The 17,044-nt window shown below is 45.3% G+C and overlaps 28 non-coding genes and 41 pseudogenes across 28 annotated transcripts; all 69 read left to right on the top strand.

Moving 5' to 3' along the window:
• The first annotated feature begins 103 nt into the window (after positions 1 to 103).
• LOC132881025 (5S ribosomal RNA) lies at positions 104 to 222 on the top strand (annotated as a pseudogene).
• A 117-nt stretch (positions 223 to 339) lies between these two features.
• On the top strand, positions 340 to 458 carry LOC132876624 (5S ribosomal RNA). Its single transcript, XR_009652333.1, has one exon. It is a non-coding gene; the product is annotated as a 5S ribosomal RNA (ribosomal RNA).
• Positions 459 to 580: 122 nt separating this feature from the next.
• LOC132878487 (5S ribosomal RNA) lies at positions 581 to 699 on the top strand (annotated as a pseudogene).
• A 114-nt stretch (positions 700 to 813) lies between these two features.
• Positions 814 to 932, top strand: LOC132881319 (5S ribosomal RNA; annotated as a pseudogene).
• A 117-nt stretch (positions 933 to 1,049) lies between these two features.
• On the top strand, positions 1,050 to 1,168 carry LOC132877375 (5S ribosomal RNA). Its single transcript, XR_009653055.1, has one exon. It is a non-coding gene; the product is annotated as a 5S ribosomal RNA (ribosomal RNA).
• A 117-nt stretch (positions 1,169 to 1,285) lies between these two features.
• Positions 1,286 to 1,404, top strand: LOC132877374 (5S ribosomal RNA). Its single transcript, XR_009653054.1, has one exon. It is a non-coding gene; the product is annotated as a 5S ribosomal RNA (ribosomal RNA).
• A 122-nt stretch (positions 1,405 to 1,526) lies between these two features.
• LOC132879485 (5S ribosomal RNA) lies at positions 1,527 to 1,645 on the top strand (annotated as a pseudogene).
• A 122-nt stretch (positions 1,646 to 1,767) lies between these two features.
• LOC132877373 (5S ribosomal RNA) lies at positions 1,768 to 1,886 on the top strand. The gene has a single exon (XR_009653053.1). It is a non-coding gene; the product is annotated as a 5S ribosomal RNA (ribosomal RNA).
• Positions 1,887 to 2,013: 127 nt separating this feature from the next.
• On the top strand, positions 2,014 to 2,132 carry LOC132877371 (5S ribosomal RNA). The gene has a single exon (XR_009653051.1). It is a non-coding gene; the product is annotated as a 5S ribosomal RNA (ribosomal RNA).
• Positions 2,133 to 2,244: 112 nt separating this feature from the next.
• LOC132879759 (5S ribosomal RNA) lies at positions 2,245 to 2,363 on the top strand (annotated as a pseudogene).
• A 117-nt stretch (positions 2,364 to 2,480) lies between these two features.
• Positions 2,481 to 2,599, top strand: LOC132877851 (5S ribosomal RNA). Its single transcript, XR_009653514.1, has one exon. It is a non-coding gene; the product is annotated as a 5S ribosomal RNA (ribosomal RNA).
• A 122-nt stretch (positions 2,600 to 2,721) lies between these two features.
• Positions 2,722 to 2,840, top strand: LOC132878267 (5S ribosomal RNA; annotated as a pseudogene).
• A 122-nt stretch (positions 2,841 to 2,962) lies between these two features.
• Positions 2,963 to 3,081, top strand: LOC132877370 (5S ribosomal RNA). The gene has a single exon (XR_009653050.1). It is a non-coding gene; the product is annotated as a 5S ribosomal RNA (ribosomal RNA).
• Positions 3,082 to 3,203: 122 nt separating this feature from the next.
• Positions 3,204 to 3,322, top strand: LOC132877369 (5S ribosomal RNA). Its single transcript, XR_009653049.1, has one exon. It is a non-coding gene; the product is annotated as a 5S ribosomal RNA (ribosomal RNA).
• Positions 3,323 to 3,456: 134 nt separating this feature from the next.
• Positions 3,457 to 3,575, top strand: LOC132881024 (5S ribosomal RNA; annotated as a pseudogene).
• Positions 3,576 to 3,692: 117 nt separating this feature from the next.
• LOC132876623 (5S ribosomal RNA) lies at positions 3,693 to 3,811 on the top strand. Its single transcript, XR_009652332.1, has one exon. It is a non-coding gene; the product is annotated as a 5S ribosomal RNA (ribosomal RNA).
• Positions 3,812 to 3,933: 122 nt separating this feature from the next.
• On the top strand, positions 3,934 to 4,052 carry LOC132878485 (5S ribosomal RNA; annotated as a pseudogene).
• A 114-nt stretch (positions 4,053 to 4,166) lies between these two features.
• LOC132881317 (5S ribosomal RNA) lies at positions 4,167 to 4,285 on the top strand (annotated as a pseudogene).
• Positions 4,286 to 4,402: 117 nt separating this feature from the next.
• LOC132877368 (5S ribosomal RNA) lies at positions 4,403 to 4,521 on the top strand. Its single transcript, XR_009653048.1, has one exon. It is a non-coding gene; the product is annotated as a 5S ribosomal RNA (ribosomal RNA).
• A 117-nt stretch (positions 4,522 to 4,638) lies between these two features.
• On the top strand, positions 4,639 to 4,757 carry LOC132877367 (5S ribosomal RNA). Its single transcript, XR_009653047.1, has one exon. It is a non-coding gene; the product is annotated as a 5S ribosomal RNA (ribosomal RNA).
• Positions 4,758 to 4,879: 122 nt separating this feature from the next.
• LOC132879484 (5S ribosomal RNA) lies at positions 4,880 to 4,998 on the top strand (annotated as a pseudogene).
• Positions 4,999 to 5,120: 122 nt separating this feature from the next.
• Positions 5,121 to 5,239, top strand: LOC132877365 (5S ribosomal RNA). The gene has a single exon (XR_009653045.1). It is a non-coding gene; the product is annotated as a 5S ribosomal RNA (ribosomal RNA).
• Positions 5,240 to 5,366: 127 nt separating this feature from the next.
• LOC132877364 (5S ribosomal RNA) lies at positions 5,367 to 5,485 on the top strand. The gene has a single exon (XR_009653044.1). It is a non-coding gene; the product is annotated as a 5S ribosomal RNA (ribosomal RNA).
• A 112-nt stretch (positions 5,486 to 5,597) lies between these two features.
• LOC132879758 (5S ribosomal RNA) lies at positions 5,598 to 5,716 on the top strand (annotated as a pseudogene).
• A 117-nt stretch (positions 5,717 to 5,833) lies between these two features.
• On the top strand, positions 5,834 to 5,952 carry LOC132877849 (5S ribosomal RNA). The gene has a single exon (XR_009653513.1). It is a non-coding gene; the product is annotated as a 5S ribosomal RNA (ribosomal RNA).
• Positions 5,953 to 6,074: 122 nt separating this feature from the next.
• LOC132878266 (5S ribosomal RNA) lies at positions 6,075 to 6,193 on the top strand (annotated as a pseudogene).
• A 122-nt stretch (positions 6,194 to 6,315) lies between these two features.
• LOC132877363 (5S ribosomal RNA) lies at positions 6,316 to 6,434 on the top strand. The gene has a single exon (XR_009653043.1). It is a non-coding gene; the product is annotated as a 5S ribosomal RNA (ribosomal RNA).
• Positions 6,435 to 6,556: 122 nt separating this feature from the next.
• Positions 6,557 to 6,675, top strand: LOC132880087 (5S ribosomal RNA; annotated as a pseudogene).
• A 114-nt stretch (positions 6,676 to 6,789) lies between these two features.
• LOC132881022 (5S ribosomal RNA) lies at positions 6,790 to 6,908 on the top strand (annotated as a pseudogene).
• A 112-nt stretch (positions 6,909 to 7,020) lies between these two features.
• On the top strand, positions 7,021 to 7,139 carry LOC132876816 (5S ribosomal RNA). Its single transcript, XR_009652517.1, has one exon. It is a non-coding gene; the product is annotated as a 5S ribosomal RNA (ribosomal RNA).
• A 350-nt stretch (positions 7,140 to 7,489) lies between these two features.
• Positions 7,490 to 7,608, top strand: LOC132878016 (5S ribosomal RNA). The gene has a single exon (XR_009653671.1). It is a non-coding gene; the product is annotated as a 5S ribosomal RNA (ribosomal RNA).
• A 122-nt stretch (positions 7,609 to 7,730) lies between these two features.
• LOC132879368 (5S ribosomal RNA) lies at positions 7,731 to 7,849 on the top strand (annotated as a pseudogene).
• A 119-nt stretch (positions 7,850 to 7,968) lies between these two features.
• Positions 7,969 to 8,087, top strand: LOC132881021 (5S ribosomal RNA; annotated as a pseudogene).
• Positions 8,088 to 8,236: 149 nt separating this feature from the next.
• Positions 8,237 to 8,355, top strand: LOC132881020 (5S ribosomal RNA; annotated as a pseudogene).
• Positions 8,356 to 8,489: 134 nt separating this feature from the next.
• On the top strand, positions 8,490 to 8,608 carry LOC132881399 (5S ribosomal RNA; annotated as a pseudogene).
• A 112-nt stretch (positions 8,609 to 8,720) lies between these two features.
• Positions 8,721 to 8,839, top strand: LOC132878207 (5S ribosomal RNA; annotated as a pseudogene).
• A 112-nt stretch (positions 8,840 to 8,951) lies between these two features.
• Positions 8,952 to 9,070, top strand: LOC132879883 (5S ribosomal RNA; annotated as a pseudogene).
• A 112-nt stretch (positions 9,071 to 9,182) lies between these two features.
• Positions 9,183 to 9,301, top strand: LOC132876621 (5S ribosomal RNA). The gene has a single exon (XR_009652330.1). It is a non-coding gene; the product is annotated as a 5S ribosomal RNA (ribosomal RNA).
• A 122-nt stretch (positions 9,302 to 9,423) lies between these two features.
• On the top strand, positions 9,424 to 9,542 carry LOC132878596 (5S ribosomal RNA; annotated as a pseudogene).
• Positions 9,543 to 9,661: 119 nt separating this feature from the next.
• LOC132881019 (5S ribosomal RNA) lies at positions 9,662 to 9,780 on the top strand (annotated as a pseudogene).
• A 112-nt stretch (positions 9,781 to 9,892) lies between these two features.
• LOC132876620 (5S ribosomal RNA) lies at positions 9,893 to 10,011 on the top strand. Its single transcript, XR_009652329.1, has one exon. It is a non-coding gene; the product is annotated as a 5S ribosomal RNA (ribosomal RNA).
• Positions 10,012 to 10,133: 122 nt separating this feature from the next.
• LOC132880128 (5S ribosomal RNA) lies at positions 10,134 to 10,252 on the top strand (annotated as a pseudogene).
• Positions 10,253 to 10,366: 114 nt separating this feature from the next.
• Positions 10,367 to 10,485, top strand: LOC132881018 (5S ribosomal RNA; annotated as a pseudogene).
• Positions 10,486 to 10,597: 112 nt separating this feature from the next.
• On the top strand, positions 10,598 to 10,716 carry LOC132876815 (5S ribosomal RNA). Its single transcript, XR_009652516.1, has one exon. It is a non-coding gene; the product is annotated as a 5S ribosomal RNA (ribosomal RNA).
• Positions 10,717 to 11,066: 350 nt separating this feature from the next.
• On the top strand, positions 11,067 to 11,185 carry LOC132876619 (5S ribosomal RNA). The gene has a single exon (XR_009652328.1). It is a non-coding gene; the product is annotated as a 5S ribosomal RNA (ribosomal RNA).
• A 122-nt stretch (positions 11,186 to 11,307) lies between these two features.
• Positions 11,308 to 11,426, top strand: LOC132879367 (5S ribosomal RNA; annotated as a pseudogene).
• Positions 11,427 to 11,545: 119 nt separating this feature from the next.
• On the top strand, positions 11,546 to 11,664 carry LOC132881017 (5S ribosomal RNA; annotated as a pseudogene).
• Positions 11,665 to 11,798: 134 nt separating this feature from the next.
• Positions 11,799 to 11,917, top strand: LOC132881016 (5S ribosomal RNA; annotated as a pseudogene).
• A 159-nt stretch (positions 11,918 to 12,076) lies between these two features.
• Positions 12,077 to 12,195, top strand: LOC132881015 (5S ribosomal RNA; annotated as a pseudogene).
• A 112-nt stretch (positions 12,196 to 12,307) lies between these two features.
• On the top strand, positions 12,308 to 12,426 carry LOC132878206 (5S ribosomal RNA; annotated as a pseudogene).
• A 112-nt stretch (positions 12,427 to 12,538) lies between these two features.
• Positions 12,539 to 12,657, top strand: LOC132877197 (5S ribosomal RNA). The gene has a single exon (XR_009652881.1). It is a non-coding gene; the product is annotated as a 5S ribosomal RNA (ribosomal RNA).
• Positions 12,658 to 12,786: 129 nt separating this feature from the next.
• On the top strand, positions 12,787 to 12,905 carry LOC132881013 (5S ribosomal RNA; annotated as a pseudogene).
• Positions 12,906 to 13,017: 112 nt separating this feature from the next.
• Positions 13,018 to 13,136, top strand: LOC132876618 (5S ribosomal RNA). The gene has a single exon (XR_009652327.1). It is a non-coding gene; the product is annotated as a 5S ribosomal RNA (ribosomal RNA).
• Positions 13,137 to 13,258: 122 nt separating this feature from the next.
• LOC132879366 (5S ribosomal RNA) lies at positions 13,259 to 13,377 on the top strand (annotated as a pseudogene).
• Positions 13,378 to 13,506: 129 nt separating this feature from the next.
• LOC132881012 (5S ribosomal RNA) lies at positions 13,507 to 13,625 on the top strand (annotated as a pseudogene).
• Positions 13,626 to 13,737: 112 nt separating this feature from the next.
• Positions 13,738 to 13,856, top strand: LOC132876617 (5S ribosomal RNA). Its single transcript, XR_009652326.1, has one exon. It is a non-coding gene; the product is annotated as a 5S ribosomal RNA (ribosomal RNA).
• Positions 13,857 to 13,978: 122 nt separating this feature from the next.
• On the top strand, positions 13,979 to 14,097 carry LOC132879365 (5S ribosomal RNA; annotated as a pseudogene).
• A 119-nt stretch (positions 14,098 to 14,216) lies between these two features.
• On the top strand, positions 14,217 to 14,335 carry LOC132881011 (5S ribosomal RNA; annotated as a pseudogene).
• A 112-nt stretch (positions 14,336 to 14,447) lies between these two features.
• LOC132876615 (5S ribosomal RNA) lies at positions 14,448 to 14,566 on the top strand. Its single transcript, XR_009652324.1, has one exon. It is a non-coding gene; the product is annotated as a 5S ribosomal RNA (ribosomal RNA).
• Positions 14,567 to 14,688: 122 nt separating this feature from the next.
• Positions 14,689 to 14,807, top strand: LOC132880086 (5S ribosomal RNA; annotated as a pseudogene).
• Positions 14,808 to 14,921: 114 nt separating this feature from the next.
• Positions 14,922 to 15,040, top strand: LOC132881010 (5S ribosomal RNA; annotated as a pseudogene).
• A 112-nt stretch (positions 15,041 to 15,152) lies between these two features.
• LOC132876843 (5S ribosomal RNA) lies at positions 15,153 to 15,271 on the top strand. The gene has a single exon (XR_009652543.1). It is a non-coding gene; the product is annotated as a 5S ribosomal RNA (ribosomal RNA).
• A 119-nt stretch (positions 15,272 to 15,390) lies between these two features.
• On the top strand, positions 15,391 to 15,509 carry LOC132881009 (5S ribosomal RNA; annotated as a pseudogene).
• A 112-nt stretch (positions 15,510 to 15,621) lies between these two features.
• LOC132876614 (5S ribosomal RNA) lies at positions 15,622 to 15,740 on the top strand. The gene has a single exon (XR_009652323.1). It is a non-coding gene; the product is annotated as a 5S ribosomal RNA (ribosomal RNA).
• Positions 15,741 to 15,862: 122 nt separating this feature from the next.
• LOC132879364 (5S ribosomal RNA) lies at positions 15,863 to 15,981 on the top strand (annotated as a pseudogene).
• A 124-nt stretch (positions 15,982 to 16,105) lies between these two features.
• Positions 16,106 to 16,224, top strand: LOC132881008 (5S ribosomal RNA; annotated as a pseudogene).
• Positions 16,225 to 16,336: 112 nt separating this feature from the next.
• Positions 16,337 to 16,455, top strand: LOC132876613 (5S ribosomal RNA). The gene has a single exon (XR_009652322.1). It is a non-coding gene; the product is annotated as a 5S ribosomal RNA (ribosomal RNA).
• A 148-nt stretch (positions 16,456 to 16,603) lies between these two features.
• On the top strand, positions 16,604 to 16,722 carry LOC132879363 (5S ribosomal RNA; annotated as a pseudogene).
• Positions 16,723 to 16,841: 119 nt separating this feature from the next.
• On the top strand, positions 16,842 to 16,960 carry LOC132881006 (5S ribosomal RNA; annotated as a pseudogene).
• Positions 16,961 to 17,044: the final 84 nt, after the last annotated feature.

Here is a 17,044-nt window from a genome sequence, read left to right as displayed (position 1 = left end):
TTCTGGGCGCAAGGCAAGGCAAGGCAAGGCAAGGCAAGGCAAGGCAAGGCAAGGCAAGGCAAGGCAAGGCAAGGCAAGGCAAGGCACACATTTCCAGACTGTTGTTTACGTCCAAACCACTCTGACAATGCCTGATCCTGTCTGATCTGAGAAGCTAAACAGAGTTGGGCCTGGTTAGTACTTGAGTGTGAGACTGCCTAGGAATACCAGGTACTGTAAGCATTTTATTTTGTCTCCTTGCAGAAATCTGTTTGAATTTTCCTTCTGCTCGCAAGGCAAGAATTTTCCTTCTGGTCGCAAGGCAAGGCAAGAAAAACGGCACATTTCCAACTAACTGTTGCTTACGGCCAAACCACTCTGACAACGCCTGATCCCGTCTGATCTCAGAAGCTAAACAGAGTTGGGCCTGGTTAGTACTTGAGTGGGAGACTGCCTAGGAATACCAGGTACTGTAAGCATTTTATTTTGTCTTCTAGCAGAAATCTGTTTGAATTTTCCTTCTGCTCGCAAGGCAAGAATTTTCCTTCTGGGCGCAAGGCAAGGCAAGGCAAGAAAAACGGCACATTTCCAACTAACTGTTGCTTATGGCCAAACCACTCTGACAACGCCTGATCCCGTCTGATGTCAGAAGCTAAACAGAGTTGGGCCTGGTTAGTACTTGAGTGGGAGACTGCCTAGGAATACCAGGTACTGTAAGCATTTTATTTTGTCTTCTTGCAGAAATCTGTTTGAATTTTCCTTCTGGTCGCAAGGCAAGAATTTTCCTTCTGATCGCAAGGCAAGGCAAGAAAAACGGCACATTTCCAGACTATTGCTTATGTCCAAACCACTCTGACAATGCCTGATCCTGTCTGATCTGAGAAGCTAAACAGAGTTGGGCCTGTTTAGTACTTGAGTGGGAGACTGCCTAGTAATACCAGGTACTGTAAGCATTTTATTTTGTCTTCTTGCAGAAATCTGTTTGAATTTTCCTTCTGCTCGCAAGGCAAGAATTTTCCTTCTGGTCGCAAGGCAAGGCAAGAAAAACGGCACATTTCCAACTAACTGTTGCTTATGGCCAAACCACTCTGACAACGCCTGATCCCGTCTGATCTCAGAAGCTAAACAGAGTTGGGCCTGGTTAGTACTTGAGTGGGAGACTGCCTAGGAATACCAGGTACTGTAAGCATTTTATTTTGTCTTCTAGCAGAAATCTGTTTGAATTTTCCTTCTGCTCGCAAGGCAAGAATTTTCCTTCTGGGCGCAAGGCAAGGCAAGAAAAACGGCACATTTCCAACTAACTGTTGCTTATGGCCAAACCACTCTGACAACGCCTGATCCCGTCTGATCTCAGAAGCTAAACAGAGTTGGGCCTGGTTAGTACTTGAGTGGGAGACTGCCTAGGAATACCAGGTACTGTAAGCATTTTATTTTGTCTTCTTGCAGAAATCTGTTTGAATTTTCCTTCTGCTCGCAAGGCAAGAATTTTCCTTCTGGGCGCAAGGCAAGGCAAGGCAAGAAAAACGGCACATTTCCAACTAACTGTTGCTTATGGCCAAACCACTCTGACATCGCCTGATCCCGTCTGATCTCAGAAACTAAACAGAGTTGGGCCTGGTTAGTACTTGAGTGGGAGACTGAATAGGAATACCAGGTACTGTAAGCATTTTATTTTGTCTTCTAGCAGAAATCTGTTTGAATTTTCCTTCTGCTCGCAAGGCAAGAATTTTCCTTCTGGGCGCAAGGCAAGGCAAGGCAAGAAAAACGGCACATTTCCAACTAACTGTTGCTTATGGCCAAACCACTCTGACAACGCCTGATCCCGTCTGATCTCAGAAGCTAAACAGAGTTGGGCCTGGTTAGTACTTGAGTGGGAGACTGCCTAGGAATACCAGGTACTGTAAGCATTTTATTTTGTCTTCTTGCAGAAATCTGTTTGAATTTTCCTTCTGCTCGCAAGGCAAGAATTTTCCTTCTGGGCGCAAGGCAAGGCAAGGCAAGGCAAGAAAAACGGCACATTTCCAACTAACTGTTGCTTATGGCCAAACCACTCTGACAACGCCTGATCCCGTCTGATCTCAGAAGCTAAACAGAGTTGGGCCTGGTTAGTACTTGAGTGGGAGACTGCCTAGGAATACCAGGTACTGTAAGCATTTTATTTTGTCTTCTAGCAGAAATCTGTTTGAATTTTCCTTCTGGTCGCAAGGCAAGAATTTTCCTTCTGGGCGCAAGGCAAGAAAAATGGCACATTTCCAACAAGCTGTTGCTTACGGCCAAACCACTCTGACAACGCCTGATCCTGTCAGATCTCAGAAACTAAACAGAGTTGGGCCTGTTTAGTACTTGAGTGGGAGACTGCCTAGTAATACCAGGTACTGTAAGCATTTTATTTTGTCTTCTTGCAGAAATCTGTTTGAATTTTCCTTCTGCTCGCAAGGCAAGAATTTTCCTTCTGGTCGCAAGGCAAGGCAAGAAAAACGGCACATTTCCAACTAACTGCTGCTTATGGCCAAACCACTCTGACAACGCCTGATCCCGTCTGATCTCAGAAGCTAAACAGAGTTGGGCCTGGATAGTACTTGAGTGGGAGACTGCCTAGGAATACCAGGTACTGTAAGCATTTTATTTTGTCTTCTAGCAGAAATCTGTTTGAATTTTCCTTCTGCTCGCAAGGCAAGAATTTTCCTTCTGGGCGCAAGGCAAGGCAAGGCAAGAAAAACGGCACATTTCCAACTCACTGTTGCTTATGGCCAAACCACTCTGACAACGCCTGATCCCGTCTGATCTCAGAAGCTAAACAGAGTTAGGCCTGGTTAGTACTTGAGTGGGAGACTGCCTAGGAATACCAGGTACTGTAAGCATTTTATTTTGTCTTCTTGCAGAAATCTGTTTGAATTTTCCTTCTGCTCGCAAGGCAAGAATTTTCCTTCTGGTCGCAAGGCAAGGCAAGGCAAGAAAAACGGCACATTTCCAACTAACTGTTGCTTATGGCCAAACCACTCTGACAACGCCTGATCCCGTCTGATCTCAGAAGCTAAACAGAGTTGGGCCTGGTTAGTACTTGAGTGGGAGACTGCCTAGGAATACCAGGTACTGTAAGCATTTTATTTTGTCTTCTAGCAGAAATCTGTTTGAATTTTCCTTCTGCTCGCAAGGCAAGAATTTTCCTTCTGGGCGCAAGGCAAGGCAAGGCAAGAAAAACGACACATTTCCAACTAACTGTTGCTTATGGCCAAACCACTCTGACAACGCCTGATCCCGTCTGATCTCAGAAGCTAAACAGAGTTGGGCCTGGTTAGTACTTGAGTGGGAGACTGCCTAGGAATACCAGGTACTGTAAGCATTTTATTTTGTCTTCTTGCAGAAATCTGTTTGAATTTTCCTTCTGCTCGCAAGGCAAGAATTTTCCTTCTGGGCGCAAGGCAAGGCAAGGCAAGGCAAGGCAAGGCAAGGCAAGGCACACATTTCCAGACTGTTGTTTACGTCCAAACCACTCTGACAATGCCTGATCCTGTCTGATCTGAGAAGCTAAACAGAGTTGGGCCTGGTTAGTACTTGAGTGTGAGACTGCCTAGGAATACCAGGTACTGTAAGCATTTTATTTTGTCTCCTTGCAGAAATCTGTTTGAATTTTCCTTCTGCTCGCAAGGCAAGAATTTTCCTTCTGGTCGCAACGCAAGGCAAGAAAAACGGCACATTTCCAACTAACTGTTGCTTACGGCCAAACCACTCTGACAACGCCTGATCCCGTCTGATCTCAGAAGCTAAACAGAGTTGGGCCTGGTTAGTACTTGAGTGGGAGACTGCCTAGGAATACCAGGTACTGTAAGCATTTTATTTTGTCTTCTAGCAGAAATCTGTTTGAATTTTCCTTCTGCTCGCAAGGCAAGAATTTTCCTTCTGGGCGCAAGGCAAGGCAAGGCAAGAAAAACGGCACATTTCCAACTAACTGTTGCTTATGGCCAAACCACTCTGACAACGCCTGATCCCGTCTGATGTCAGAAGCTAAACAGAGTTGGGCCTGGTTAGTACTTGAGTGGGAGACTGCCTAGGAATACCAGGTACTGTAAGCATTTTATTTTGTCTTCTTGCAGAAATCTGTTTGAATTTTCCTTCTGGTCGCAAGGCAAGAATTTTCCTTCTGATCGCAAGGCAAGGCAAGAAAAACGGCACATTTCCAGACTATTGCTTATGTCCAAACCACTCTGACAATGCCTGATCCTGTCTGATCTGAGAAGCTAAACAGAGTTGGGCCTGTTTAGTACTTGAGTGGGAGACTGCCTAGTAATACCAGGTACTGTAAGCATTTTATTTTGTCTTCTTGCAGAAATCTGTTTGAATTTTCCTTCTGCTCGCAAGGCAAGAATTTTCCTTCTGGTCGCAAGGCAAGGCAAGAAAAACGGCACATTTCCAACTAACTGTTGCTTATGGCCAAACCACTCTGACAACGCCTGATCCCGTCTGATCTCAGAAGCTAAACAGAGTTGGGCCTGGTTAGTACTTGAGTGGGAGACTGCCTAGGAATACCAGGTACTGTAAGCATTTTATTTTGTCTTCTAGCAGAAATCTGTTTGAATTTTCCTTCTGCTCGCAAGGCAAGAATTTTCCTTCTGGGCGCAAGGCAAGGCAAGAAAAACGGCACATTTCCAACTAACTGTTGCTTATGGCCAAACCACTCTGACAACGCCTGATCCCGTCTGATCTCAGAAGCTAAACAGAGTTGGGCCTGGTTAGTACTTGAGTGGGAGACTGCCTAGGAATACCAGGTACTGTAAGCATTTTATTTTGTCTTCTTGCAGAAATCTGTTTGAATTTTCCTTCTGCTCGCAAGGCAAGAATTTTCCTTCTGGGCGCAAGGCAAGGCAAGGCAAGAAAAACGGCACATTTCCAACTAACTGTTGCTTATGGCCAAACCACTCTGACATCGCCTGATCCCGTCTGATCTCAGAAACTAAACAGAGTTGGGCCTGGTTAGTACTTGAGTGGGAGACTGAATAGGAATACCAGGTACTGTAAGCATTTTATTTTGTCTTCTAGCAGAAATCTGTTTGAATTTTCCTTCTGCTCGCAAGGCAAGAATTTTCCTTCTGGGCGCAAGGCAAGGCAAGGCAAGAAAAACGGCACATTTCCAACTAACTGTTGCTTATGGCCAAACCACTCTGACAACGCCTGATCCCGTCTGATCTCAGAAGCTAAACAGAGTTGGGCCTGGTTAGTACTTGAGTGGGAGACTGCCTAGGAATACCAGGTACTGTAAGCATTTTATTTTGTCTTCTTGCAGAAATCTGTTTGAATTTTCCTTCTGCTCGCAAGGCAAGAATTTTCCTTCTGGGCGCAAGGCAAGGCAAGGCAAGGCAAGAAAAACGGCACATTTCCAACTAACTGTTGCTTATGGCCAAACCACTCTGACAACGCCTGATCCCGTCTGATCTCAGAAGCTAAACAGAGTTGGGCCTGGTTAGTACTTGAGTGGGAGACTGCCTAGGAATACCAGGTACTGTAAGCATTTTATTTTGTCTTCTAGCAGAAATCTGTTTGAATTTTCCTTCTGGTCGCAAGGCAAGAATTTTCCTTCTGGGCGCAAGGCAAGAAAAATGGCACATTTCCAACAAGCTGTTGCTTACGGCCAAACCACTCTGACAACGCCTGATCCTGTCAGATCTCAGAAACTAAACAGAGTTGGGCCTGTTTAGTACTTGAGTGGGAGACTGCCTAGTAATACCAGGTACTGTAAGCATTTTATTTTGTCTTCTTGCAGAAATCTGTTTGAATTTTCATTCTGCTCGCAAGGAAAGAATTTTCCTTCTGGTCGCAAGGCAAGGCAAGAAAAACGGCACATTTCCAACTAACTGCTGCTTATGGCCAAACCACTCTGACAACGCCTGATCCCGTCTGATCTCAGAAGCTAAACAGAGTTGGGCCTGGATAGTACTTGAGTGGGAGACTGCCTAGGAATACCAGGTACTGTAAGCATTTTATTTTGTCTTCTAGCAGAAATCTGTTTGAATTTTCCTTCTGCTCGCAAGGCAAGAATTTTCCTTCTGGGCGCAAGGCAAGGCAAGGCAAGAAAAACGGCACATTTCCAACTCACTGTTGCTTATGGCCAAACCACTCTGACAACGCCTGATCCCGTCTGATCTCAGAAGCTAAACAGAGTTAGGCCTGGTTAGTACTTGAGTGGGAGACTGCCTAGGAATACCAGGTACTGTAAGCATTTTATTTTGTCTTCTTGCAGAAATCTGTTTGAATTTTCCTTCTGCTCGCAAGGCAAGAATTTTCCTTCTGGTCGCAAGGCAAGGCAAGGCAAGAAAAACGGCACATTTCCAACTAACTGTTGCTTATGGCCAAACCACTCTGACAACGCCTGATCCCGTCTGATCTCAGAAGCTAAACAGAGTTGGGCCTGGTTAGTACTTGAGTGGGAGACTGCCTAGGAATACCAGGTACTGTAAGCATTTTATTTTGTCTTCTTGCAGAAATCTGTTTGAATTTTCCTTCTGCTCGCAAGGCAAGAATTTTCCTTCTGGGCGCAAGGCAAGGCAAGGCAAGAAAAACGGCACATTTCCAGCAAACTGTTGCTCACGGCCAAACCACTCTGACAATGCCTGATCCCGTCTGATTTCAGAAGCTAAACAGAGTTTTGCCTGGTTAGTACTTGAGTGGGAGACTGCCTAGGAATACCAGGTACTGTAAGCATTTTATTTTGTCTTCTTGCAGAAATCTGTTTGAATTTTCCTTCTGCTCGCAAGGCAAGAATTTTCCTTCTGGGCGCAAGGCAAGGCAAGGCAAGGCACACATTTCCAGACTGTTGTTTACGTCCAAACCACTCTGACAATGCCTGATCCTGTCTGATCTGAGAAGCTAAACAGAGTTGGGCCTGGTTAGTACTTGAGTGTGAGACTGCCTAGGAATACCAGGTACTGTAAGCATTTTATTTTGTCTTCTTGCAGAAATCTGTTTGAATTTTCCTTCTGGTCGCAAGGCAAGAATTTTCCTTCTGATCGCAAGGCAAGAAAAACGGCACATTTCCAACAAGCTGTTGCTTACGGCCAAACCACTCTGAGAACGCCTGATCCCGTCTGATCTCAGAAGCTAAACAGAGTTGGGCCTGGTTAGTACTTGAGTGGGAGACTGCCTAGGAATACCAGGTACTGTAAGCATTTTATTTTGTCTTCTTGCAGAAATCTGTTTGAATTTTCCTTCTGCTCGCAAGGCAAGAATTTTCCTTCTGGGCGCAAGGCAAGGCAAGGCAAGGCAAGGCACACATTTCCAGACTGTTGTTTACGTCCAAACCACTCTGACAATGCCTGATCCTGTCTGATCTGAGAAGCTAAACAGAGTTGGGCCTGGTTAGTACTTGAGTGTTAGACTGCCTAGGAATACCAGGTACTGTAAGCATTTTATTTTGTCTTCTTGCAGAAATCTGTTTGAATTTTCCTTCTGGTCGCAAGGCAAGAATTTTCCTTCTGATCGCAAGGCAAGAAAAACGGCACATTTCCAACAAGCTGTTGCTTACGGCCAAACCACTCTGACAACGCCTGATCCTGTCTGATCTCAGAAGCTAAACAGAGTTGGGCCTGGTTAGTACTTGAGTGGGAGACTGCCTAGGAATACCAGGTACTGTAAGCATTTTATTTTGTCTTCTTGCAGAAATCTGTTTGAATTTTCCTTCTGCTCGCAAGGCAATAATTTTCCTTCTGGGCGCAAGGCAAGGCAAGGCAAGAAAAACGGCACATTTCCAGCAAACTGTTGCTCACGGCCAAACCACTCTGACAATGCCTGATCCCGTCTGATTTCAGAAGCTAAACAGAGTTGGGCCTGGTTAGTACTTGAGTGGGAGACTGCCTAGGAATACCAGGTACTGTAAGCATTTTATTTTGTCTTCTTGCAGAAATCTGTTTGAATTTTCCTTCTGCTCGCAAGGCAAGAATTTTCCTTCTGGGCGCAAGGCAAGGCAAGGCAAGGCAAGGCACACATTTCCAGACTGCTGTTTACGTCCAAACCACTCTGACAATGCCTGATCCTGTCTGATCTGAGAAGCTAAACAGAGTTGGGCCTGGTTAGTACTTGAGTGTGAGACTGCCTAGGAATACCAGGTACTGTAAGCATTTTATTTTGTCTTCTTGCAGAAATCTGTTTGAATTTTCCTTCTGCTCGCAAGGCAAGAATTTTCCTTCTGGGAGCAAGGCAAGGCAAGGCAAGGCAAGGCAAGGCAAGGCAAGGCAAGGCAAGGCAAGGCACACATTTCCAGACTGTTGTTTACGTCCAAACCACTCTGACAATGCCTGATCCTGTCTGATCTGAGAAGCTAAACAGAGTTGGGCCTGGTTAGTACTTGAGTGTGAGACTGCCTAGGAATACCAGGTACTGTAAGCATTTTATTTTGTCTTCTTGCAGAAATCTGTTTGAATTTTCCTTCTGCTCGCAAGGCAAGAATTTTCCTTCTGGGAGCAAGGCAAGGCAAGGCAAGGCAAGGCAAGGCAAGGCAAGGCACACATTTCCAGACTGTTGTTTACGTCCAAACCACTCTGACAATGCCTGATCCTGTCTGATCTGAGAAGCTAAACAGAGTTGGGCCTGGTTAGTACTTGAGTGTGAGGCTGCCTAGGAATACCAGGTACTGTAAGCATTTTATTTTGTCTTCTTGCAGAAATCTGTTTGAATTTTCCTTCTGGTCGCAAGGCAAGAATTTTCCTTCTGATCGCAAGGCAAGAAAAACGGCACATTTCCAACAAGCTGTTGCTTACGGCCAAACCACTCTGACAACGCCTGATCCCGTCTGATCTCAGAAGCTAAACAGAGTTGGGCCTGGTTAGTACTTGAGTGTGAGACTGCCTAGGAATACCAGGTACTGTAAGCATTTTATTTTGTCTTCTTGCAGAAATCTGTTTGAATTTTCCTTCTGGTCGCAAGGCAAGAATTTTCCTTCTGATCGCAAGGCAAGAAAAACGGCACATTTCCAACAAGCTGTTGCTCACGGCCAAACCACTCTGACAATGCCTGATCCCGTCTGATCTGAGAAGCTAAACAGAGTTGGGCCTGGTTAGTACTTGAGTGTGAGACTGCCTAGGAATACCAGGTACTGTAAGCATTTTATTTTGTCTTCTTGCAGAAATCTGTTTGAATTTTCCTTCTGGTCGCAAGGCAAGAATTTTCCTTCTGATCGCAAGGCAAGAAAAACGGCACATTTCCAACAAGCTGTTGCTTACGGCCAAACCACTCTGACAACGCCTGATCCCGTCTGATCTCAGAAGCTAAACAGAGTTGGGCCTGGTTAGTACTTGAGTGGGAGACTGCCTAGGAATACCAGGTACTGTAAGCATTTTATTTTGTCTTCTTGCAGAAATCTGTTTGAATTTTCCTTCTGCTCGCAAGGCAATAATTTTCCTTCTGGGTGCAAGGCAAGGCAAGGCAAGAAAAACGGCACATTTCCAGCAAACTGTTGCTCACGGCCAAACCACTCTGACAACGCCTGATCCCGTCTGATTTCAGAAGCTAAACAGAGTTGGGCCTGGTTAGTACTTGAGTGGGAGACTGCCTAGGAATACCAGGTACTGTAAGCATTTTATTTTGTCTTCTTGCAGAAATCTGTTTGAATTTTCCTTCTGCTCGCAAGGCAAGAATTTTCCTTCTGGGCGCAAGGCAAGGCAAGGCAAGGCAAGGCACACATTTCCAGACTGTTGTTTACGTCCAAACCACTCTGACAATGCCTGATCCTGTCTGATCTGAGAAGCTAAACAGAGTTGGGCCTGGTTAGTACTTGAGTGTGAGACTGCCTAGGAATACCAGGTACTGTAAGCATTTTATTTTGTCTTCTTGCAGAAATCTGTTTGAATTTTCCTTCTGGTCGCAAGGCAAGAATTTTCCTTCTGATCGCAAGGCAAGAAAAACGGCACATTTCCAACGAGCTGTTGCTTACGGCCAAACCACTCTGACAACGCCTGATCCCGTCTGATCTCAGAAGCTAAACAGAGTTGGGCCTGGTTAGTACTTGAGTGGGAGACTGCCTAGGAATACCAGGTACTGTAAGCATTTTATTTTGTCTTCTTGCAGAAATCTGTTTGAATTTTCCTTCTGCTCGCAAGGCAATAATTTTCCTTCTGGGCGCAAGGCAAGGCAAGGCAAGAAAAACGGCACATTTCCAGCAAACTGTTGCTCACGGCCAAACCACTCTGACAATGCCTGATCCCGTCTGATTTCAGAAGCTAAACAGAGTTTTGCCTGGTTAGTACTTGAGTGGGAGACTGCCTAGGAATACCAGGTACGGTAAGCATTTTATTTTGTCTTCTTGCAGAAATCTGTTTGAATTTTCCTTCTGCTCGCAAGGCAAGAATTTTCCTTCTGGGCGCAAGGCAAGGCAAGGCAAGGCACACATTTCCAGACTGTTGTTTACGTCCAAACCACTCTGACAATGCCTGATCCTGTCTGATCTGAGAAGCTAAACAGAGTTGGGCCTGGTTAGTACTTGAGTGTGAGACTGCCTAGGAATACCAGGTACTGTAAGCATTTTATTTTGTCTTCTTGCAGAAATCTGTTTGAATTTTCCTTCTGGTCGCAAGGCAAGAATTTTCCTTCTGATCGCAAGGCAAGAAAAACGGCACATTTCCAACAAGCTGTTGCTTACGGCCAAACCACTCTGAGAACGCCTGATCCCGTCTGATCTCAGAAGCTAAACAGAGTTGGGCCTGGTTAGTACTTGAGTGGGAGACTGCCTAGGAATACCAGGTACTGTAAGCATTTTATTTTGTCTTCTTGCAGAAATCTGTTTGAATTTTCCTTCTGCTCGCAAGGCAAGAATTTTCCTTCTGGGCGCAAGGCAAGGCAAGGCAAGGCAAGGCACACATTTCCAGACTGTTGTTTACGTCCAAACCACTCTGACAATGCCTGATCCTGTCTGATCTGAGAAGCTAAACAGAGTTGGGCCTGGTTAGTACTTGAGTGTTAGACTGCCTAGGAATACCAGGTACTGTAAGCATTTTATTTTGTCTTCTTGCAGAAATCTGTTTGAATTTTCCTTCTGGTCGCAAGGCAAGAATTTTCCTTCTGATCGCAAGGCAAGAAAAACGGCACATTTCCAACAAGCTGTTGCTTACGGCCAAACCACTCTGACAACGCCTGATCCCGTCTGATCTCAGAAGCTAAACAGAGTTGGGCCTGGTTAGTACTTGAGTGGGAGACTGCCTAGGAATACCAGGTACTGTAAGCATTTTATTTTGTCTTCTTGCAGAAATCTGTTTGAATTTTCCTTCTGCTCGCAAGGCAATAATTTTCCTTCTGGGCGCAAGGCAAGGCAAGGCAAGAAAAACGGCACATTTCCAGCAAACTGTTGCTCACGGCCAAACCACTCTGACAATGCCTGATCCCGTCTGATTTCAGAAGCTAAACAGAGTTGGGCCTGGTTAGTACTTGAGTGGGAGACTGCCTAGGAATACCAGGTACTGTAAGCATTTTATTTTGTCTTCTTGCAGAAATCTGTTTGAATTTTCCTTCTGCTCGCAAGGCAAGAATTTTCCTTCTGGGCGCAAGGCAAGGCAAGGCAAGGCAAGGCACACATTTCCAGACTGCTGTTTACGTCCAAACCACTCTGACAATGCCTGATCCTGTCTGATCTGAGAAGCTAAACAGAGTTGGGCCTGGTTAGTACTTGAGTGTGAGACTGCCTAGGAATACCAGGTACTGTAAGCATTTTATTTTGTCTTCTTGCAGAAATCTGTTTGAATTTTCCTTCTGCTCGCAAGGCAAGAATTTTCCTTCTGGGAGCAAGGCAAGGCAAGGCAAGGCAAGGCAAGGCAAGGCAAGGCACACATTTCCAGACTGTTGTTTACGTCCAAACCACTCTGACAATGCCTGATCCTGTCTGATCTGAGAAGCTAAACAGAGTTGGGCCTGGTTAGTACTTGAGTGTGAGACTGCCTAGGAATACCAGGTACTGTAAGCATTTTATTTTGTCTTCTTGCAGAAATCTGTTTGAATTTTCCTTCTGCTCGCAAGGCAAGAATTTTCCTTCTGGGAGCAAGGCAAGGCAAGGCAAGGCAAGGCAAGGCAAGGCAAGGCAAGGCAAGGCAAGGCAAGGCAAGGCACACATTTCCAGACTGTTGTTTACGTCCAAACCACTCTGACAATGCCTGATCCTGTCTGATCTGAGAAGCTAAACAGAGTTGGGCCTGGTTAGTACTTGAGTGTGAGACTGCCTAGGAATACCAGGTACTGTAAGCATTTTATTTTGTCTTCTTGCAGAAATCTGTTTGAATTTTCCTTCTGGTCGCAAGGCAAGAATTTTCCTTCTGATCGCAAGGCAAGAAAAACGGCACATTTCCAACAAGCTGTTGCTTACGGCCAAACCACTCTGACAACGCCTGATCCCGTCTGATCTCAGAAGCTAAACAGAGTTGGGCCTGGTTAGTACTTGAGTGTGAGACTGCCTAGGAATACCAGGTACTGTAAGCATTTTATTTTGTCTTCTTGCAGAAATCTGTTTGAATTTTCCTTCTGGTCGCAAGGCAAGAATTTTCCTTCTGATCGCAAGGCAAGAAAAACGGCACATTTCCAACAAGCTATTGCTTACGGCCAAACCACTCTGACAACGCCTGATCCCGTCTGATCTCAGAAGCTAAACAGAGTTGGGCCTGGTTAGTACTTGGGTGGGAGACTGCCTAGGAATACCAGGTACTGTAAGCATTTTATTTTGTCTTCTTGCAGAAATCTGTTTGAATTTTCCTTCTGCTCGCAAGGCAAGAATTTTCCTTCTGGGAGCAAGGCAAGGCAAGGCAAGGCAAGGCAAGGCAAGGCACACATTTCCAGACTGTTGTTTACGTCCAAACCACTCTGACAATGCCTGATCCTGTCTGATCTGAGAAGCTAAACAGAGTTGGGCCTGGTTAGTACTTGAGTGTGAGACTGCCTAGGAATACCAGGTACTGTAAGCATTTTATTTTGTCTTCTTGCAGAAATCTGTTTGAATTTTCCTTCTGGTCGCAAGGCAAGAATTTTCCTTCTGATCGCAAGGCAAGAAAAACGGCACATTTCCAACAAGCTATTGCTTACGGCCAAACCACTCTGACAACGCCTGATCCCGTCTGATCTCAGAAGCTAAACAGAGTTGGGCCTGGTTAGTACTTGAGTGGGAGACTGCCTAGGAATACCAGGTACTGTAAGCATTTTATTTTGTCTTCTTGCAGAAATCTGTTTGAATTTTCCTTCTGCTAGCAAGGCAATAATTTTCCTTCTGGGCGCAAGGCAAGGCAAGGCAAGAAAAACGGCACATTTCCAGCAAACTGTTGCTCACGGCCAAACCACTCTGACAATGCCTGATCCCGTCTGATTTCAGAAGCTAAACAGAGTTGGGCCTGGTTAGTACTTGAGTGGGAGACTGCCTAGGAATACCAGGTACTGTAAGCATTTTATTTTGTCTTCTTGCAGAAATCTGTTTGAATTTTCCTTCTGCTCGCAAGGCAAGAATTTTCCTTCTGGGCGCAAGGCAAGGCAAGGCAAGGCAAGGCAAGGCAAGGCACACATTTCCAGACTGTTGTTTACGTCCAAACCACTCTGACAATGCCTGATCCTGTCTGATCTGAGAAGCTAAACAGAGTTGGGCCTGGTTAGTACTTGAGTGTGAGACTGCCTAGGAATACCAGGTACTGTAAGCATTTTATTTTGTCTTCTTGCAGAAATCTGTTTGAATTTTCCTTCTGGTCGCAAGGCAAGAATTTTCCTTCTGATCGCAAGGCAAGAAAAACGGCACATTTCCAACAAGCTGTTGCTTACGGCCAAACCACTCTGACAACGCCTGATCCCGTCTGATCTCAGAAGCTAAACAGAGTTGGGCCTGGTTAGTACTTGAGTGGGAGACTGCCTAGGAATACCAGGTACTGTAAGCATTTTATTTTGTCTTCTTGCAGAAATCTGTTTGAATTTTCCTTCTGCTCGCAAGGCAATAATTTTCCTTCTGGGTGCAAGGCAAGGCAAGGCAAGAAAAACGGCACATTTCCAGCAAACTGTTGCTCACGGCCAAACCACTCTGACAATGCCTGATCCCGTCTGATTTCAGAAGCTAAACAGAGTTGGGCCTGGTTAGTACTTGAGTGGGAGACTGCCTAGGAATACCAGGTACTGTAAGCATTTTATTTTGTCTTCTTGCAGAAATCTGTTTGAATTTTCCTTCTGCTCGCAAGGCAAGAATTTTCCTTCTGGGCGCAAGGCAAGGCAAGGCAAGGCAAGGCACACATTTCCAGACTGTTGTTTACGTCCAAACCACTCTGACAATGCCTGATCCTGTCTGATCTGAGAAGCTAAACAGAGTTGGGCCTGGTTAGTACTTGAGTGTGAGACTGCCTAGGAATACCAGGTACTGTAAGCATTTTATTTTGTCTTCTTGCAGAAATCTGTTTGAATTTTCCTTCTGGTCGCAAGGCAAGAATTTTCCTTCTGATCGCAAGGCAAGAAAAACGGCACATTTCCAACGAGCTGTTGCTTACGGCCAAACCACTCTGACAACGCCTGATCCCGTCTGATCTCAGAAGCTAAACAGAGTTGGGCCTGGTTAGTACTTGAGTGGGAGACTGCCTAGGAATACCAGGTACTGTAAGCATTTTATTTTGTCTTCTTGCAGAAATCTGTTTGAATTTTCCTTCTGCTCGCAAGGCAATAATTTTCCTTCTGGGCGCAAGGCAAGGCAAGGCAAGAAAAACGGCACATTTCCAGCAAACTGTTGCTCACGGCCAAACCACTCTGACAATGCCTGATCCCGTCTGATTTCAGAAGCTAAACAGAGTTTTGCCTGGTTAGTACTTGAGTGGGAGACTGCCTAGGAATACCAGGTACTGTAAGCATTTTATTTTGTCTTCTTGCAGAAATCTGTTTGAATTTTCCTTCTGCTCGCAAGGCAAGAATTTTCCTTCTGGGCGCAAGGCAAGGCAAGGCAAGGCACACATTTCCAGACTGTTGTTTACGTCCAAACCACTCTGACAATGCCTGATCCTGTCTGATCTGAGAAGCTAAACAGAGTTGGGCCTGGTTAGTACTTGAGTGTGAGACTGCCTAGGAATACCAGGTACTGTAAGCATTTTATTTTGTCTTCTTGCAGAAATCTGTTTGAATTTTCCTTCTGGTCGCAAGGCAAGAATTTTCCTTCTGATCGCAAGGCAAGAAAAACGGCACATTTCCAACAAGCTGTTGCTTACGGCCAAACCACTCTGAGAACGCCTGATCCCGTCTGATCTCAGAAGCTAAACGGAGTTGGGCCTGGTTAGTACTTGAGTGGGAGACTGCCTAGGAATACCAGGTACTGTAAGCATTTTATTTTGTCTTCTTGCAGAAATCTGTTTGAATTTTCCTTCTGCTCGCAAGGCAAGAATTTTCCTTCTGGGCGCAAGGCAAGGCAAGGCAAGGCAAGGCACACATTTCCAGACTGTTGTTTACGTCCAAACCACTCTGACAATGCCTGATCCTGTCTGATCTGAGAAGCTAAACAGAGTTGGGCCTGGTTAGTACTTGAGTGTGAGACTGCCTAGGAATACCAGGTACTGTAAGCATTTTATTTTGTCTTCTTGCAGAAATCTGTTTGAATTTTCCTTCTGGTCGCAAGGCAAGAATTTTCCTTCTGATCGCAAGGCAAGAAAAACGGCACATTTCCAACAAGCTATTGCTTACGGCCAAACCACTCTGACAACGCCTGATCCCGTCTGATCTCAGAAGCTAAACAGAGTTGGGCCTGGTTAGTACTTGAGTGGGAGACTGCCTAGGAATACCAGGTACTGTAAGCATTTTATTTTGTCTTCTTGCAGAAATCTGTTTGAATTTTCCTTCTGCTAGCAAGGCAATAATTTTCCTTCTGGGCGCAAGGCAAGGCAAGGCAAGAAAAACGGCACATTTCCAGCAAACTGTTGCTCACGGCCAAACCACTCTGACAATGCCTGATCCCGTCTGATTTCAGAAGCTAAACAGAGTTGGGCCTGGTTAGTACTTGAGTGGGAGACTGCCTAGGAATACCAGGTACTGTAAGCATTTTATTTTGTCTTCTTGCAGAAATCTGTTTGAATTTTCCTTCTGCTCGCAAGGCAAGAATTTTCCTTCTGGGCGCAAGGCAAGGCAAGGCAAGGCAAGGCAAGGCACACATTTCCAGACTGTTGTTTACGTCCAAACCACTCTGACAATGCCTGATCCTGTCTGATCTGAGAAGCTAAACAGAGTTGGGCCTGGTTAGTACTTGAGTGTGAGACTGCCTAGGAATACCAGGTACTGTAAGCATTTTATTTTGTCTTCTTGCAGAAATCTGTTTGAATTTTCCTTCTGGTCGCAAGGCAAGAATTTTCCTTCTGATCGCAAGGCAAGAAAAACGGCACATTTCCAACAAGCTGTTGCTTACGGCCAAACCACTCTGACAACGCCTGATCCCGTCTGATCTCAGAAGCTAAACAGAGTTGGGCCTGGTTAGTACTTGAGTGGGAGACTGCCTAGGAATACCAGGTACTGTAAGCATTTTATTTTGTCTTCTTGCAGAAATCTGTTTGAATTTTCCTTCTGGTCGCAAGGCAAGAATTTTCCTTCTGATCGCAAGGCAATAATTTTCCTTCTGGGTGCAAGGCAAGGCAAGGCAAGAAAAACGGCACATTTCCAGCAAACTGTTGCTCACGGCCAAACCACTCTGACAATGCCTGATCCCGTCTGATTTCAGAAGCTAAACAGAGTTGGGCCTGGTTAGTACTTGAGTGGGAGACTGCCTAGGAATACCAGGTACTGTAAGCATTTTATTTTGTCTTCTTGCAGAAATCTGTTTGAATTTTCCTTCTGCTCGCAAGGCAAGAATTTTCCTTCTGGGCGCAAGGCAAGGCAAGGCAAGGCAAGGCACACATTTCCAGACTGTTGTTTACGTCCAAACCACTCTGACAATGCCTGATCCTGTCTGATCTGAGAAGCTAAACAGAGTTGGGCCTGGTTAGTACTTGAGTGTGAGACTGCCTAGGAATACCAGGTACTGTAAGCATTTTATTTTGTCTTCTTGCAGAAATCTGTTTGAATTTTCCTTCTGGTCGCAAGGCAAGAATTTTCCTTCTGATCGCAAGGCAAG

This window comes from Neoarius graeffei (genome assembly GCF_027579695.1).
Source record: "Neoarius graeffei isolate fNeoGra1 chromosome 18 unlocalized genomic scaffold, fNeoGra1.pri SUPER_18_unloc_1, whole genome shotgun sequence".
NCBI classification, from domain to species: Eukaryota; Metazoa; Chordata; class Actinopteri; order Siluriformes; family Ariidae; genus Neoarius; species Neoarius graeffei.
Note: the sequence above shows the minus strand (reverse complement) of the source record. Positions and strands in the feature narration are given on the sequence as shown.